Source organism: Bombina bombina, chromosome 6 (genome assembly GCF_027579735.1).
Source record: "Bombina bombina isolate aBomBom1 chromosome 6, aBomBom1.pri, whole genome shotgun sequence".
Taxonomy (NCBI): Eukaryota; Metazoa; Chordata; class Amphibia; order Anura; family Bombinatoridae; genus Bombina; species Bombina bombina.
In genome coordinates, this window is record NC_069504.1 from 953,014,186 (window position 1) to 953,029,176 (window position 14,991).

Consider the following 14,991-nt stretch of genomic DNA (forward strand, 5'->3'; position numbering starts at 1 on the left):
CCTTCACTCTGGATGAAGATAAAAGATGATGAAGCCGCCTGGAAGAAGACCTTCTCCGCTGGACTTCAGGAACGGTGAGTACCTATTTGGGGTTTAGTGTTAGGATTTTTTTTTTATTTTTAAGATTAGGGATTTAATGGGCTGTAAAAGAGCTGATTGCCCTTTTACGGGCAGTAAAAGAGCTGAATGCCCTTTTAAGGGCAATGCCTATTCAAATGCCCCTTTAGGGGCAGTAGGTAGTTTAGTTTTTTTGTGTTAGGTTTTTTATTTTGGGGGGTTTGGTGGATGGGGGGTTTTTACTGTTAGGGGGGGATTTAGTATTTTTTTTTTTTTTTAAAAAAAAGCTTTATTGAAGTAAACAATTATACAAGACCCTACTAAGAGGGAGCATAAAATAATGAACATACATCACAACAAGAATACAATACAGTAGCGTTATAAAAAATTGTTATACACTTCTTTGTGATAAGATCTCACTCTACGTCGCAGCGAGAGCGAGACAGTACAAGATAAGGAAATTTTCCAAATGAAAATAATTTTTTGTAAGAACGATAAATCTTAGTCTACAATTCCAGGTGTTATTGTCTTAGATAATGAGAGGATGAGAGGAAAAAGTAGAGGGTAAGGGTCAGGGTTCAAAGAGTGGATGGGGGGTTTTTACTGTTAGGGGGGGATTTAGTAATTTTTAAATGTAAAAGAGCTGTCTAACATAGGGCATTGCCCTACAAAAGGCCCTTTTAAGGGCTATTGGTAGTTTAGATTAGGGGTGTTTTTATTTGGGGGGGAGTTTTTTATTTTCATAGGGATTAGGTATAAAAAAATATTTTTGATAATCTTGTTTATTTTTTTATGTAATGTTAGACTTTTTTATTTTTTGTTATTTAATGTTAGAATTTTTTATTTTAATTGTAATTTAGTAGTAATTGGGGTTCATTTAGGGGGTGTTAGGTTAGAGGGCTTAGTAATTAAATTAGTTATTTGCGTTGTGGGGTGGTTGGCGGTATAGAGGTTAATATATTAATTAGGTTTATTGCGATGTGGGGGTTTTGGCGGTTTGGGGTTTAATAGGTTAATTAGCTTTATTGTGATGTTGGGCGTTGGCGGTTTAAGAGCTAATAGGGTAAATAGGTTTATTGCGATGTGGGAGTTTTGCGTTTTAGGGGTTAATAGATTCATTAGGTTTATTGCGATGTGGGGGTTGGCGGTTTAGGTGTTTGTTAATACTTCGTGCGTAAGGTTACTTGTTTTTTTTATATACTTCGTGCGTAAGGTTACTTGTTTTATTTTTATTTCTTGCAAGTGGTTACATGTTTTTTAGTTATTTTGTGAGGGCGTTTTTTTTTGTTTTTTTTTTTGTTTGTTTTTTAAAGGCTTCGGGTTTGCCTACGCTGCATCCAGGTGGATTCTTTTGGCTGCGTGCGCAGCCAACATTCCTTTGAGGATGCGTGCGCAACTGGCGACAGTAGGGTTGCCACCCGTCCCTTGAAATACGGAATCGTCCCGTATTTCAGGTTAAAATACTGCGTCCCGTATTGAATCAATACGGGACGGGGTTTGTCCCGTATTTGAAGTTAGTTACTAATTTTCTTCCTGCGCTGCCTACGACTGACTACTTAACGCAACTTGTCTCTGACTGACTGCTGAGAAGAGTCCGTCCTGACTCAGACTGTGTTACCAGGGAAGCTGTTGTTACCACTACCAGCCTGTTGAGGCTGCGAATGGTTTACTGGCGCTGTGATGTTACCAGGGAAGCAGCTGAGCTGTGGAGGCTGCGATGATTGGTTTGCTGGCGCTGTTACAGGGAAGCAGCAGCTGTGGAGGCTGCAATGATTGGTTTGCTGGCGCTATCATCTGTCACAGTGTCAGAGTCTCTGACTTGTATCTGGGTCGGAGTTTTTTCCCTCACGCACATGCACAGTGTCAGTTCACTGTCAGTAGTTGGCTAAGTTGCAGAGTTGCAGACAGTCTTCAGAGTCAGAGTTACTTGTCAGACAGTTGCACTGCGTGGCACAGCGCACAGCACTACTTGCATATTAGCTGCCTCAGCCTCTCAGTCCTACTAAGCCTCCTATATAGTAGCAGCACAGTAAGTTAGTCGGTAGTTAGTTACCTGTAACCTGAGGCACACACGACACACCTGACCTGCTGCTGGCATCCCCTCCCGGGCCCTCCTGTCCTGTCAGCTAAAGACAAGTACTAATACTTATATAACTAGCACTGATGATCACATATTATAAGTGGTATGTTCGCATATATTTTCTGGTCAGCTTTGGGTACAATATATTAATAAACTAGTGTGCCCCTTTCACTGTGATTGGTCATATATCTGAAACATTACCACCTATTTTTCAAAATTCTAGTTCCCAATGTCAGATAAAAATTGTCAAATCTAAAAAGGGTTCTCAAATGTATGATAACTTAATTAATGATAGAATAATCTAGTGCCATTATATTGTGTAAAGAAAGATTTAAAGGAGGTTATATTTCAGTAAGATTATTGCTCTTTATCAATTTGCTGTCTTATGAGCACTATATTGTCAAGATCTTGTGACAAAAATAAGTTTATGTAAATTAGTTATATTTCGAGCGTATGACCGCTTCTTGTGATATCAAGCAATTCAGCGGCACATAACCTGTTATTTAGTTATCAAGTGCACCGTTAGGTAAATGTTTAAACCTTGACAATAATTGGGTAAGTATAGAGTAAATATCTTTGTGCAAATTATACTGTAGGTTTAAGCAGTGCGCCTCTGTGTTCGGGTTACACTGCTGTACTATAGACCCCGGTACTTGAATCAGTGTACTGGATTGGCAACAATTTCCATCCTAGCTCAGGCTCCAATACGAGCAGACATATTCTTAGTTAAATATCCACTAGAATACCGGGTCCCCACACTTGCGTAAGTATCAAATGTTGACTTTAATAGTAGTCAGGTAATTGTTATTAAGTGGGTACTTCTATTGGTCTCTGAGTTAATTACAGTATAGAGATCTGATGAACAAACACATACACACTAATTTAAGTTATATTCTAATAAATCATTCATTCTACAAATAGTAAGATGTAGCATGTGTTTTGACAGAATATATGGTGACAGGATTCTTCTTTTTTTTCCTTCAACATAAATGTTGTGCACAGAAAAATTTCATCTTGTCTATTTTCTGGTAGAACAGTTGAATGACACTACTATGTATCTATAGATATATACTTTAGTACTGTGCTATATTACTTAAGATTCCTTATTCTAGCTGATGAAGTATGTCCCAGAAATGTCTGCTTTCCATCCATCTGATGCCTGATATAAACTGTCTGTTAGTATAAATCAGCTAGAATAAGGGATCTTAAGTAATAGCACAGTACTAAAGTATATATATATATATATATATATATATATATATATATATATATAGATAGATAGATAGATAGATACATAGTAGTGTCATTCAACTGTTCTACCAGAAAATAGACAAGATGACATTTTTCTGTGCACAATATTTATGTTGAAGGAAAAAAAAGAATCCTGTCACCATAACATATCCTGTCAAAACACATGCCACATCTTGTTACACCATGTTCTTGTCACACTATGCCACATCTGTAACTGTACTATGCCACTGTCTTGTCACACCATTCAATGTCATCATGCCACACAATGACAAATCCTGTCTCATCTTATCACATCATCAGTCATCATCATACCTCTTTTGGCAGCGCAGTCAGCTAAGGAGCAGACATTTTCACGATCACCTCTGAATTCAAGGCACACACACCTGACCTGCTGGCCTGGCACCCCTCCCTCCCCGGCCCCTCCTGTCCTGTCACCATTACCGTTAGGAGCAGAGCTCCTGCCATAGCATGCTCGTTACCGTACCCAGGCTAGCTGTTATGCCTCGCTGTCCTTCATTTATTGCTATGGCGACCAGAGTCACTTTATTGAACTGTCCAATATTTGATCATTTCTTTCATTCCATATAAAAAACAGTTATAAATAACCTGTTCAGTATCTATATACAATGTGTGTGTAGTAACTATTTCCATCCTAACAAATTTTAAAGTTATGTATATTTCCACTCCCCCTGTACCATGTGACAGCCATCAGCCAATCACAAATGCATACACGTACCATGTTACAGCCATCAGGCAATCACAAATGCATACACACTTATTCTGTGAATTATTGCACATGCTCAGTAGGAGCTGGTGACTCAAAGTTTAATTATTTTTTTTTGTGTTCACATTTTGTTAATGGAAGTAAATTGGGAAGTTGTTTAAAATTGCATGCTCTATCTCAATAATGAAAGTTTAATTTTGATTAGAGTGTCCCTTTAAGTTGTGATTTACTACTGGCATGTCATTGCCATCGGTCCTGTGATCATCATCGTGGTCCAGAGGGGTGTGGCCCCCGCTGCGGCAGGCGTCCCTTATTTTTTTGTATTGAAGGTGGCAACCCTAGGCGACGGACACGTTACAAACGCGATTATAGTATAGATATAATCCACTAAAATAAGTGAACTCCCACGTACAGTATATATATATAGTTTTGATAGGTAAATAAAAAATAAGGCTGTATTTCTGTTCATATCAAGTGATAACAAAAATGCTAAAAATTCTATGGTCTTTTGGATAAGTTTTTCTTAAAAGTTCACAATTTGTGAGCCCGAAAAATACCACAAGCCCAATAATATATGGTTACATATCTAATGGATTTTTCATATAGCTTTGGCAGTTTTAATACATTACTAGAATATTAGAATATAGCAATGTAAAAAAAAATGCGTTGTGGGACAATGTCATATATGTAGCAAACTGTTTTTAAATAAGGTAAAATAATTATGTTGCAATCTTTTAAAATAAATGTCAACATGGGTAGATTGACATTTCCTTTAATATTGCCATTGTTTCTTTTCTTTGGGACCACTAGAGATGGGACGTCACATGGTGATCTTGTGGAAGTTGGATGGTGGGGTGAAAAAATAGGTGAAGCAGCAAAAGACATTGACACCCACGGCAATTATCTGTAAACATAAAAATACAGTGTGTTACATTGACATGCTATGCAGTTGTTTGTTTTTACATTGCGACGTTTTTCTTGACACAGTAACAACTCGGCAAACTAACCCATCAGACAAGCGTCTACCAACTACATAGGATCAGTTTTCCAGTAACCAAAATGGCCGTTGAAAATTCGGAGTAGCCAACTCCTAAAACTCCGTTTTTTTAACACACATGACAACAACATGTTCTTTTCGATTTAATAGGATTGCGTCTATAATTTAGAAACATTAAATTATAAAGTGAAAATAATGTCCTGGTGTTATAAATAAGCGTTAGCACTGGCTTCTCAAGCGATGTCATTCAGAAGCGTGTAGCATGAGCGGCAGAATCCCAGTGACGTCACGTAGAAGCGACAGCAGGACTGATACGGGCGAATGAAATCGTTCATTGACAGGGAAGGTATTCCCGTGTGTTTTGTTATTGCATTCCATGTGCTATGGAGAAAACCATAAGTGTCTAAAATGTGATGTGTACAAATATTATTGCTAAATGAGCAATATACTCTCATAATCTAATGTAATATATATTAAAATAGTATTGACTATTCAGGGACAGTTGTGGTAGTTTACATCACACCAGGATATGCAGTGACAAAATTAATGACATTTATACTGAGTGATACAGCTACCGTATAGTGTTTAAGACACGATCACATCTGAATATTCTTCAATAGATAATAAATACATTGAAATTATGTTTAAAATGACATGCTCTAGTCTGTCTAATAATGAAAAAAATCAAGGACTGAGAACATAAAGCGCTGAGCTATCTATCAGTATTAAAAACTAGAAGCATTAATAAAAACAAATGTTTTTAAAGGGACAGTATACACCAGAATTTTTATTGTTTTAAAAGATATATAATCCCTTTATTACCAATTCCCCAGTTTTGCATAACCAACACTGTTCTAGTAATACAGTACTTTTTTTACCTCTGTAATGACCTTGTAACTATCTAAGCGTTTTCTGACAGCCCCCTGATCACATGACTTTTTATTTATTATCTATTGACTTGCATTTTAGCCAATTAGTGCTGTGTTGTTCTAACTCTTAAAGTGATGGTAAACTCTCCCCTTTATAAAATCAGATCTTGAATGTAAGCGCTATTTTAGATGGAGTTTAATTCATTAGCTGTAATGAAGATGCAGTATAACTTAGTTATTAATATAGATATGAAATTCAAATACTGCATGCTCCTCCGCCCACTTCAAAAGTAAACTTTTCTGTGAGCTAACAGATTGAATTGTTGTCCAATCAGCGCTCTCCCCATATGGCACTTGTTGTAGCTAGAGCATTGATTGGAGAGTAATTCAATCATTTAGCTGACAGAAAAATTGACTTTTGAAGTGGGTGGTGTAATGTGGGGTATTTGAATTTCATATCTATATTAATAACTAAGTTATCGCGCATCTTTATTGCACATGATGAATAAAACCCCATCTAAAATAGCGCTTACATTCCAGATCTGATTTTTAAAAGGGGAGAGTTTACCATCACTTTAAAGGGACAGTCAAGTCCAAAATAAACTTTCATGATCTAGATAAGGCATGTAATTTTAAACAACTTTCCAACTTCTTTTATCACCAATTTTGCTTTGTTCTTTTGGTATTCTTAGTTGAAAGCTAGACCAGTCAGAAATTATATGTCAGACTTCAAGAACATGTCAGAAGCATTAAAAATGCCAGTAAGGACCAAGAAGAGGACAGGACTCTTCTCTGTGGCATCACACTTTCTTTTTTATCATAATTCCAATCCTCAATATATTAAATGCCAAGGGATTGAAAAAGTCTCATTAGGCATAAGAGGGGGTAAACTGGAACAAGCCCTCCTCAGGGCAGAATGCAAATGGATATACTTACTAGATTACATCCAGCCCAAAGGACTCAATGAGCAGAACAATTTTTACTGTTTTCTATAAATTAGAATGACCTTGATATCCAGAGGTGCACTCTAGGAAATTACCTCTGAGATTGTAACTACACTCTATCCCTTTTATGTTTCCTTCCATGTCTCCCCTCCTCCCATTTCTGCACTTGTTCCTTAATAATGTTTTCACATTTGCAGTTTCTCAACCCCACTACAAGAATTTCTTTTTATTAATCACTGCCCCCTGCCACATTATTCATATTCACACACGTCTAGGGGTGACCATTTAGTACCCCTCTCCGTTTATTTCCCTATTTGACACTTCACCAGTGTCCTCCCTGAATTATGTAATAAGTTTGATCAGGGCTATCCCTGTACACATTCCCAAGCCCAGTACTTTGTGTTTTCCCACATATTTTTAGTTGAATGTAGACATGGTTCATTCACTTTTTAATCCAGATATATTTATATCCTGATATTGTGTCTTCACCCCCACTTAACCCCAGCCAACCAGCAGTATATTCATTCTCAGGCAAGATCCTTGTCACGGTATCCCCTCCCCCCCTTTTTCATTCATTTTATCCTTTATTTAAACTCCCCCTTTTCTTTTATTTATACTCCCCCTTTAATCTGGGACTTAGATTCCAACACAGTCACGGTTACTTGAGACAAACTCCTTCTTTTTTCATATAAACTTTACTCATGTCTGGGAGAATAATCCCATTCCATCTCAGTTGTTCGATTTAGGATCTGATTATGCTGCTCTACAAACTGGTAACACTTAATAGTTAATGTATCTGGTAAGTATTTGTGGGTATTTTGTTATCTTTAGATATCCAGAAACCGCATTAATATACTAGACACTAGGGATTTGGAGTCTCCCTGCTAGTATAAGTGTAAACAGACACAATTGCGGTTACTAGGTAACCGATTTACATCAGGGTACACTCTCAATACTATAGATCCGACCCCCCACCTGCCTGCCCTATCACAAAGCAGGCTGCTCTTTCGCCTATTGAGCAACGTTCTGTCTATGATTTCACAAATCTACCAGTCTATAAAAACCCATAATGGAGGCGGGCGCCCCACCTTTGAAAAAGCATTTTTTGGCAAAACATGTTAGGGAGAGTAGAGACTTAGCAGTCTCTCTCCTAATTTTAACTAGCAGTGTCTGTACTCTTGTACCTCTTACCCTGATATATAATATTGCCATGCTTACTATAATTTGATTTTGGCAGACAAATGGTGTCGCCGTAGTGGTAGTGCCCATCTCTCACAAATATACTCTTGGCTTTACTTCTCTTACTGCACCACTGTTATTTATGTGATCTAAATAGAACTATACACCAGTATACTTAGTGTAATAGGTAATTGGTCTATTATTTAGCATTTTACACATGCAGGTATACTTTCAACTATCAGCTATATATATATATATTTTTTTTTTAATTTATTTTTTTACCAACAGTGCAAATCACAAATCAAGATTTTCACTTGCATCACACAGGATGCTTCCAGAGAAATAATAAAGAAAAACAAGACAATAGAAAATAAAAAATAATAACAAGAAAATTATACCATGACATCTAATTTATAATATGTCGATAACTGGCTTATATTTCAGCTATATATTTTATCTTTTGTCCATTTGTTTATTAACATAACAGTATATTGTCAATGGCACCCAACCGCACGCCCTCGTGGTGTGCCAATCATGCCATTAAAAATTGTTTATAATTAAATAATATAATTATTTCCAAACTTTTGGGTATAGCATAATATTTGTGGATTCTTATATGTCCCCCTGGACTCATATGTCTAGGATACAATAGCGGCTTCAAAATACTATGAATGATATGAATACTATGTATGTCCTGTAAGAATCTCATACCATTACACATCTGATGTACTATCAGTTAATAAAAACATTTTACATATTAGGTTGGCCTATCACAGTACAACATAAAGCACTATTACATAGTCGCTTTTGTTACTAGCTGAAGTGTACCACAACCTATGGAGTGAAGTTTGATTAACTAAGCAATATACAGGGGACTCATATAAGGATAATTTTTACTAGCTCACTCTGATATGCAACAGTCAATACTATTTATTTACCATATAAGCCCAATAGAGAGTACCATGATACATTAAATTACTCCTACACTTGGAGATCTAACATTTGAGCACAGTGTTAACAGCATTTTGCCGTACATTTCTATCTAGTGTATATTTGCATCAGTGTGTGTTATCAATAACAGAAGTTTTATACAACCTAAGCGGTAGATTTTTCATTGAATAAGTGGTACACTGAAGGTATACACAACGAAACACATGTCAATGAATTTGCCCTGATAGTGAACATTTGATATTATTTATTGGCCGTGTAGGACCTATTAGAGTCACCATATTTAATCACCCGCTAGTACTAAGATCCCATAACGAACATGTGAGTATACTGATAGTGGTATTTCACCGCATACTTTTATTCAGTACTTAATAACGTGGTCTTAGATTGCTAGTAATTACAACACTATTTCTAAACTCTGGAGAATTGTATATAGATGTGCTGTTCTGTTTGACTTTCAATACCAATCACTGGAAACGTATGGTATTTACGTCCTAATTCTTATGTCCAGCACTTAAGAGTGTCAATTTTCCTATATATGTCACTAGCACAATGGGTTATTAACACCATTGTCCCTCTTGTGGGAACTTATCCCCTATCAATCTTCTAGTGCAGTAGTGAGTAGTAGAATACCTGAGGTTTAGTACACCACTAAACGGTGACCTGAGGCCACCATCTCTGAATTGATAGCTTATCCTACATTATAGGTACCCTGAGTGACACTACACTGTGTTTTTATAGTTTTATTTTGTATTTTATGCTCATCATTAATAAAAGTTAAGTTTTAACCCCGCCCCACCGGAGTCCACCTATAGACTAGTCTCCCACTGCTATAATAGATAAGATAACTAGTGAATGTTGTTGAGTGCTATATATGTACACACTTTCCAGTTACCAACTGGCTTTTTGTGCTATTTGTCTTCCCTTGTGTACAGCACCAGGCTTTCAATATTTCTTGACATAGTCCATTATACAGCTGTACTGGACTAAGTAATAATCAAGATATAGGCAACAACACGTGTAGTGCCATCGTTTATTCTCTTTTGTTTCTTTGAAAGCTAAACCTATTTAGGCTCATATGATAATTTCTAAGCACTTGAAGGCCGCCTCTCATCACATGCTTTTTTTATTTGCTTTTCACAACAGGGGAGAGCTAGTTCATGTGAGCCAGACACTGCACTAATTGGCTAAAATGAAAGTCAATAGATAATAAATAAAAAGTCATGTGATCAGGGGGCTGTCCAGAAGATGCTTAGATACAAGTTAATCACAGAGGTAAAAAGTGTATTAATATAACAGTGTTGGTTATGGAAAACTGGGGAATGGGTAATAAAGGGATTATCTATATTTTTAAACATCAAAAATTCTGGTGTTGACTGTCCCTTTAAATAACTGAAAAGAAAAGGATTCCTTGACAGAAAGATCAGGCAGGGCGAGGGTTACTGAACACACATCCAAAAAACCCCTTATAGTAATATATACATATAGGGGGGCAGCGCCTAGTGCTTAATATATGGATTTAAAAAGAAGGGTAGAAAAACAGAAAGAAAGCACTATAGTGGCACACTTATAATATATACGGATAGTGTGAACACTCAAATTTAATTATACTCAAATTTATCAGTGAGGGGATGGGAAAACCGGAGTGCTTACTTAATTAAAACTTAACTTTTACTAAGTTGGATTAAAATAAGAAGTGACTATGCACTCATGTTAAAAAACAAAAAATAAAACAATCAAATAAATGGACTGCTCCCTGTATGTATAAACACAGATGGCCTTCGGCTCTCTGAACGGTTAGAAGTGGAAACAGAATTTTATACTAGTAAGGCAAACCTCAATAGGTTAAGCAAATGTACAACTATAATCGGAACGTTTCCTTTAGTTCCTTCACCTATTATGAGCATATGCTGCCTACTACATGGGGTAAAAATCAGCCATATGTATGGGTACTTTAATGGAACAGGGGAGGATGTGTCAAGTAACACGTGTGGTGATTGGTGTAACTGTAAAAAGGCAGAGAGATATAATAGTTTCCAAATTATCCGGATGGCCACTTGAGTGGCTGAGCTGGAAAACTAGTATTGTGTAACACTAACCAGTTATATTTACTATTTACCTTTTAAATACCAAGTTATATCACAAAACCAACATGATATTTCAGGGACGAGGAATCCTATCTACGCTTATATTATGTTATCAACAGCTGATTACCTCTTAATACCGTTTGTAATAGGTAAATGGATCAGCAGGAGTGTGACCGCTGAAACCAAAACCTTTTTAGTAGGTTTTGGTTTCAGCGGTCACACTCCTGCTGATCCATTTACCTCTTTGCAAGTTTGGAGATTTGAAGCATTTGTTACAGCATATCTGCTTTTGTACCCTTACATTGTGGTGTTATCAAGGCTTATGTGACGCTTTTATATATTTTAAAATAAATTTGTATCCAAGTTTTGCCTAGTGTACTGTTTTCCCATCAGTATAAAGTGGGAGTGCGCATATCCTTGAGCTTAGTGGAAAGCTCCAACAAATGTGAGTAGTCATTTGTTACAAAACAACTACTTCCTCAAAGTGCCATTACAGATTCACACTATGTTGCAATTTTCTGTTTCCTTTTTTATGGGATCTCACTGAGGAATGCTAACAAGCTGAAAAACTCATCCAGAGGACACAGACATATCCTTGATTCAGAACTTTATTTGGTTTTCCTTTTATGATTTTTGTTATCACATTTATTTCACATTTTTTTCTTTGTGATATTCGGTATATTTATTGTAATAGTTGTACATTTGCTTAACCTATTGAGGTTTGCCTTACTAGTATACAATTCTGTTTCCACTTCTAACCGTTCGGAGAGCCGAAGGCCATCTGTGTTTATACATACAGGGAGCAGTCCATTTATTTGAGTTTTTTGTTTTATTAACATGAGTGCATAGTCACATCTTATTTTAATCCAACTTAGTAAAAGTTAAGTTTTAATTAAGTAACCACTCCGGTTTTCCCATCCCCTCACTGATAAATTTGAGTATAATTAAATTTGAGTGTTCACACTATCCGTATATAGTATAAGTGTGCCACTATAGTGCTTTCTTTCTGTTTCTCTACCCTTCTTTTTAAACCCTTTAAATAACTCCCGGAGCGTGAGAAAAATGTTATCTACATAGCTCAGATGAACTAGCAATCCCCTGTTATGAAAAGCAAATTAAAAAAAACATTCAGATAAGAGGCAGCCTTCAAGGCTTAAAAATTAGCATACAAGCCTACCTAGGTTTAGCTTTTAACTAAGAATAGTAAGAGAACAAAGCACATTTGATGAAAAAAGTAAATTGAAAAGTTGTTTAAATTTAAATGTATATAGATGTATGTATGTTACGGATAAAGTCAGATATTTGGTAATCCTAGGATTACCTGGATAAAATGGACATTACCCAAGTGGCTGTTGGTAAAACCCTATGTAAGAGTCTCTGGATCAAACATATATACGATGCTCTATAATTCCCCCATCTTCACTATCTTTTTTTTTGCCTCCGCCTTGGGGGTTCAAGGGTGGCAAAGGCCCCCTTGTAAACCTAATTCCCCAAGATTTAACTTGGGGTGGATGCCAGAGGATTGGCGGGGCGCCCCCCTTCAACCCCCCAGGCGGAGGCAAAAAAATTGTGTAGATGGGGGAATTACAGTACATCAGGCTTCACCCACAGCCGCTTGGGTAATGTCCGTTTTACCTTACCAGGATTTCTTACTTTACCCTTAACATAAAAAATAAAATAAAATAAATATATATATACCTCCAACAAACGCAGGCACTCACCGGGTTTGAAGTGGCAACAAACTTTATTCCAACAGAGTTGGTACTCTGTTGGAATAAAGTTTTTTGCCACTTCAAACCCGGTGAGTGCCTGCTTTTGTTGGAGGTCTATGAAATATGTTGCGGAGCACCCCGGTCATAAGGAAAGTGTTGTGAGTGCTAAACTGCTGTGTATTGATTATATTTATATATATCTATCTATATCCTTAGTTGTTTGGCGCTTTCCACTGTCCTAATGTACACATCTTTGAATTACTCTTACTTAGACTCTAAGCTGCATACATTGCTGTGCTATAAAATGAACCAAATGCTGCTACATTTTATTACAAAGTGTGTTATCCAATTTAACACGGTGGTAACCAGACTTTATTTTTGCTCTGGGACACTGTTTGTGAACTTTCAAAGTTCATGTGACACACCTGAATTATTTTTATATACCTATGGCACTTACAGAGCTCCATTAATTTATTGTAAAAAGAGACAAAATTCTTTGAACCAGGAAATATATACAGGTCAGTTGTTGCTTGATGTATCTGATTCTTTGCTGCTAAAGATCTTGCTAAATGTCTTCTGTATCAGAAAACATAAATCATTTTTAATGCCTACATGGAAAGTAATACAGTATACATGGAGTGCAGAATTATTAGGCAAGTTGTATTTTTGAGGATTAATTTTATTATTGAACAACAACCATGTTCTCAATGAACCCAAAAAACTCATTAATATCAAAGCTGAATAGTTTTGGAAGTAGTTTTTAGTTTGTTTTTAGTTATAGCCATTTTAGGGGGATATCTGTGTGTGCAGGTGACTATTACTGTGCATAATTATTAGGCAACTTAACAAAAAACAAATATATACCCATTTCAATTATTTATTTTTACCAGTGAAACCAATATAACATCTCAACATTCACAAATATACATTTCTGACATTCAAAAACAAAACAAAAACAAATCAGTGACCAATATAGCCACCTTTCTTTGCAAGGACACTCAAAAGCCTGCCATCCATGGATTCTGTCAGTGTTTTGATCTGTTCACCATCAACATTGCGTGCAGCAGCAACCACAGCCTCCCAGACACTGTTCAGAGAGGTGTACTGTTTTCCCTCCTTGTAAATCTCACATTTGATGATGGACCACAGGTTCTCAATGGGGTTCAGATCAGGTGAACAAGGAGGCCATGTCATTAGATTTTCTTCTTTTATACCCTTTCTTGCCAGCCACGCTGTGGAGTACTTGGACGCGTGTGATGGAGCATTGTCCTGCATGAAAATCATGTTTTTCTTGAAGGATGCAGACTTCTTCCTGTACCACTGCTTGAAGAAGGTGTCTTCCAGAAACTGGCAGTAGGACTGGGAGTTGAGCTTGACTCCATCCTCAACCCGAAAAGGCCCCACAAGCTCATCTTTGATGATACCAGCCCAAACCAGTACTCCACCTCCACTTTGCTGGCGTCTGAGTGGGACTGGAGCTCTCTGCCCTTTACCAATCCAGCCACGGGCCCATCCATCTGGCCCATCAAGACTCACTCTCATTTCATCAGTCCATAAAACCTTAGAAAAATCAGTCTTGAGATATTTCTTGGCCCAGTCTTGACGTTTCAGCTTGTGTGTCTTGTTCAGTGGTGGTCGTCTTTCAGCCTTTCTTACCTTGGCCATGTCTCTGAGTATTGCACACCTTGTGCTTTTGGGCTCTCCAGTGATGTTGCAGCTCTGAAATATGGCCAAACTGGTGGCAAGTGGCATCTTGGCAGCTGCACGCTTGACTTTTCTCAGTTCATGGGCAGTTATTTTGCGCCTTGGTTTTTCCACACGCTTCTTGCAACCCTGTTGACTATTTTGAATGAAACGCTTGATTGTTCGATGATCACGCTTCAGAAGCTTTGCAATTTTAAGAGTGCTGCATCCCTCTGCAAGATATCTCACTATTTTTGACTTTTCTGAGCCTGTCAAGTCCTTCTTTTGACCCATTTTGCCAAAAGGAAAGGAAGTTGCCTAATAATTATGCACACCTGATATAGGGTGTTGATGTCATTAGACCACACCCCTTCTCATTACAGAGATGCACATCACCTAATATGCTTAATTGGTAGTAGGCTTTCGAGCCTATACAGCTTGGAGTAAGACAACATGCATA

The 14,991-nt window shown here is 37.1% G+C and overlaps 1 protein-coding gene and 1 long non-coding RNA gene across 5 annotated transcripts in view; one reads left to right on the forward strand and one right to left on the reverse strand.

Annotated features, from left to right (window-relative positions):
• Positions 1 to 4,196: 4,196 nt before the first annotated feature.
• On the reverse strand, positions 4,197 to 5,365 carry LOC128663978 (uncharacterized). The gene is made up of 2 exons (XR_008402913.1): positions 5,120 to 5,365; positions 4,197 to 5,016 (listed from the first exon to the last, which is right to left on the reverse strand). It is a non-coding gene; the product is annotated as an uncharacterized LOC128663978 (long non-coding RNA).
• The window catches only part of TMCO6 (transmembrane and coiled-coil domains 6), a 155,376-nt gene continuing 145,650 nt past the window's right edge, over positions 5,266 to 14,991 (forward strand). Inside the window, exon 1 of one of the 4 annotated variants that reach the window (XM_053718598.1) lies at positions 5,266 to 5,455. The gene's annotated coding sequence lies outside the window, so the exon portion shown is untranslated. The remainder of the gene's footprint in view (positions 5,456 to 14,991) is intronic. The other 3 variants (XM_053718596.1, XM_053718599.1, XM_053718597.1) reach the window with 3 other exon arrangements.